Below are 4715 nucleotides of genomic sequence, written 5' to 3' on the forward strand. Positions count from 1 at the left end.
CTCCACTACAATTATTTGAACACTTTAGTTACTTTGTAGATTTAGATTATTATTACAAAACATACATTTTGGCCATTTGGAAATAGCAGATCTACAAGCTCACAATGCATTGTGAGCTTGTAGATCTGCTATTTTCAAAAGATTGTTATACATTTTATACATTTGAGAACTTGTGAAATGGGACATTCTGCATAATGAGTACATTTTGAATTTGGGACTTTTACTTGTAAGGGCGCGCTCCCACCGCACTTTTATTTTACCTCTGGGGCAGAATCTGCCAATGCATTGTCAATGTAAATGCGTGGATTCACGCAAGAGCAGATTTTTCCGCTTGTCGCGCAGACCTTGCGTTTATCTGCTCTCCGCGACTAAGCATAAAACTGCTGGAGGCAGGAGCCGATTTTCTCCCTCTGTCCAATCGGGTGAGTTGAAGGCGGACCGTCCCAAGATTCAGGAAGCACCATGGTGCTCAAGGCAGCAGGCGGTGTAGGCTACGGGGACGGTCTTGAATGTGAGTGACAGGTGCGTCACAGCGTCTTTTTTGAATCCGCTGGCTGCAAAAAACTGTGGCCGCGCACAACCTGCGTTTAACAGCGGCCTGCCAACTCTTGGTGGGAGCGCGCCCTAACAGAGTATTTCTACATTGCAGCATTGCTACTTTTACCTAAGTAAGTAATGTGATTACTTTTGAGTACTTTTTCCACCACTGATGATCAAGCAGAACTATTAGGCCATTCTGGCGTCTTCCTCTTTAATCACCACTAGATGGAGCCAAAGGATTGTACTATGCCACATGTACTGTCTTTTTGCCACAAGGAAAACAAACGACAACATATTCACCCTTAATAACAGTGGTTGAAAAAATACTCACATGTGTTACTTAAGTAAAAGTATCAATACTGCAATGTAAAAATATTCTGTCCGGAATTCAAAATGTACACGAGTAAAAGTACAAAAGTATTGGTTTCAAAATGTACTTAAAGTACCAAAAGAAGAAATTACTCATTATGCAGAATGTCCCGTAAAAGTACAATATTTGCCTCTGAGATGTAGTGGAGTAGAAGTAAAAGTACTCAACATTGGAAATACTACAGTAGAGTAAACAAAACTCAAAATTGTACTTAAGTACAGTACTTGAGTAAATGTACTTAGTTACTTTAGACGAGTACATCATGTATCACAAACCATGACACAAGTAGCATCATCAGCATTACAGTCTACGTATTATTATACAATACGTACTGTAATGCACCTTTATGTATTTTATATTACTCATTTATACTAGATTAAAGGAGAGGGTTAGGAGAGGAGAGGAGAGGAGGAGAGAGCTAGGAAAGGAGAGGAGAGAGTTAGGAGAGGAGAAGAGGAGAGGGACACACTCCAGCTTCCTTTTATAGTCATAGGTTCACAGCACTGAGCCCTGATCCTTTATGCACACACACACACACACACACACACACACACACACACACACACACACACACACACACACACACACACAGTTGTAACTTGTGCATGTGTATGCGACACATTGTGAGCTTGTAGATCTGCTATTTTCAAATAGCCAAAGTTTAAATAGGTCTGAAGTGGTTAATGTATGTTTTGTAATAATAATCAAAATCTACAAAGTAACTAGTAATTAAAGTTTTCAAATATTTGTAGTGGAGTAAAAGTATAATATTTGCCTCTGAGATGTAGTGGAGTAGAAGTAAAAGTATGGAAAATTGGAAACACTCCAGTGAAGTAAAAAAACACCTCAGAATTGTACTTAAGTACAGTACATGTACTTAGTTACTTTACAGCACTGACTAAACACCATATAAAGACAGAATGTGTGAAGGTACGGTCCATCAATCACATGATGACATGTTAGTGAAGATAAGCTCCATAATGTTGTCATTGGCCTGTGTGTGTGTGTGTGTGTGTGTGTGTGTGTGTGTGTGTGTGTGTGTGTGTGTGTGTGTGTGTGTGTGTGTGCGTGCGTGCGTGCGTGCGTGCGTGCGTGCGTGCGTGCGTGCGTGCGTGCGTGCGTGCGTGCGTGCGTGCGTGTGCGTGTAAGTGTGCGTGCGCGTGCGTGTGCGTGTGTGTGTGTGCGAGTGTGGTGAGTCTTGGCCCTTTCAGCCTTATCAGGCAGTGATGGAAAATACTCACATGTTTTACTGAAGTCAAAGTATCAATACTGCATTGTAGAAAGACTCTGTTACAAGTAAAAGGAATTAAGCATTTATTTGAGTAAAGTACAAAAGTATTGGTATCAAAATGTACTTAAAGTACCAAACATAGAAAGTATTCGTTGTGCATAATGTCCCAAGTTCAAAATGTTAAAAATAGCCGATTTTCAAGCTATTATGAGCTTGTAGATCTGCTATTTTTAAAAGCCTTAAATGTATATAGGGTTGAAGAGGTTAGTGTGTTTTACGATAATATTCAAAGTCTAAAATGTAACAATTAACCACATTTTCCAAATAACTGTAGTGGAGTAAAAGTACAATATTTGCCTCTGAGATGTAGTGACTAAAAGTACTTAAAATTGGAAACACTCCAGTTAGGTAAAAATACCTCAAAGCTGTACAGTACTCGAGTAAATGTACGTAGTTACTTTACACCACTGGTTGTGTGTGTGTATCATGATGTAGAAGACATTACATTCCAATCATTCAGATGATGTCACATCCCATCAGAGAGATGGTTACAGCCTCTAGTTCTCTCTCTCTCTCTCTCTCTCTCTCTCTCTCTCTCTCTCTCTCTCTCTCTCTCTCTCTCTCTCTCTCGAACTCAGTGGAACCATGCGAGAGAGAGAGAGAGAGAAGGAGGGAGGAGAGTAAAAAGCATGTGTACATCTTGGTGAAAACAGAACTCTGTTCTAAAGGTCTCTCTGGACGCTCAGCAACACATTCTAAACCTCAGAGCTGACAGGCTTGATGTTCAAGAGCTTTAAGTCTCTGTTCTTCTCGTTTTGATTCGCTCATCGTTCCTGTATCGCTCTGGAGCTGAGAGGAGAGGAGAGGAGAGGAGAGGAGAGGAGGAGAAGTATGGATCTCACATGGTGAAACTTTTCTTTCTTGCCACGACCCCCCCCCCCCCCTATGGGAGCCATCATCTGATCTAACGTCTCAGCTGGTGGATTGCGGATCTAGACGTATAGATCTGATCTACTGTCTCAGCTGGTGGATTGCGGATCTAGACGTATAGATCTGATCTACTGTCTCAGCTGGTGGATTGCGGATCTAGACGTATAGATCCCCCGGTGTGGAGGACCTTCTTGTTTACAAAGTGTGGAGATGAACCTTACAGCTATAGAGCTTTGGATGTGATCTGCATCTGATCTTCACTCTGGTGGATCTGTGGACCTCAGCGGATCTTCTCTGCATGACGTTGGACCTGATCTGATCTGATCTCTGGTCTGATCTGATCTCTGGTCGATGCTGGAGATGAACCATTTAGCTCTAGAGCTGACCTTCACTCTGGTTGGATCTAAAAGAGGCTCTCTGAACGTTCTGCACCTCAGCTGATCTGTATGCTGTGGAGACTCTCTGAAGGTCCTGTTGGAGGTTGTTGACGTTGCAGATGCTCTGAACCTTCTGGTAGATGTTTCTCTGCTCTCCCAGCTGGATCCCTGTGGACCTGATCTGATCCACTCTGGTGGAGGTTAGGATCTCTGATCCACTCTGGTGGAGGTTAGGATCTCTCAGCGTAGTGGATCCCAGTTGATCTACTCTCCAGTGTTTGGAGGTACAGTAGGATCAGTTGGAGGTACAGTAGGGTCAGTTGGAGGTACAGTAGGATCAGTTGGAGGTACAGTAGGATCAGTTGGAGGTACAGTAGGGTCAGTTGGAGGTACAGTAGGGTCAGTTGGAGGTACAGTAGGATCAGTTGGAGGTACAGTAGGATCAGTTGGAGGTACAGTAGGATCAGTTGGAGGTACAGTAGGATCAGTTGGAGGTACAGTAGGGTCAGTTGGAGGTACAGTAGGATCAGTTGGAGGTACAGTAGGATCAGTTGGAGGTACAGTAGGATCAGTTGGAGGTACAGTAGGATCAGTTGGAGGTACAGTAGGGTCAGTTGGAGGTACAGTAGGATCAGTTGGAGGTACAGTAGGATCAGTTGGAGGTACAGTAGGATCAGTTGGAGGTACAGTAGGGTCAGTTGGAGGTACAGTAGGATCAGTTAGAGGTACAGTAGGATCAGTTGGAGGTACAGTAGGATCAGTTGGAGGTACAGTAGGGTCAGTTGGAGGTACAGTAGGATCAGTTGGAGGTACAGTAGGATCAGTTGGAGGTACAGTAGGATCAGTTGGAGGTACAGTAGGGTCAGTTGGAGGTACAGTAGGATCAGTTGGAGGTACAGTAGGATCAGTTGGAGGTACAGTAGGATCAGTTAGAGGTACAGTAGGATCAGTTGGAGGTACAGTAGGATCAGTTGGAGGTACAGTAGGATCAGTTGGAGGTACAGTAGGATCAGTTGGAGGTACAGTAGGATCAGTTGGAGGTACAGTAGGGTCAGTTGGAGGTACAGTAGGGTCAGTTGGAGGTACAGTAGGATCAGTTGGAGGTACAGTAGGATCAGTTAGAGGTACAGTAGGATCAGTTGGAGGTACAGTAGGGTCAGTTGGAGGTACAGTAGGGTCAGTTGGAGGTACAGTAGGGTCAGTTGGAGGTACAGTAGGATCAGTTGGAGGTACAGTAGGGTCAGTTGGAGGTACAGTAGGGTCAGTT

This window comes from Gymnoscopelus braueri, assembly GCF_963280865.1.
Source record: "Gymnoscopelus braueri genome assembly, chromosome: 12".
NCBI lineage: Eukaryota > Metazoa > Chordata > Actinopteri > Myctophiformes > Myctophidae > Gymnoscopelus > Gymnoscopelus braueri.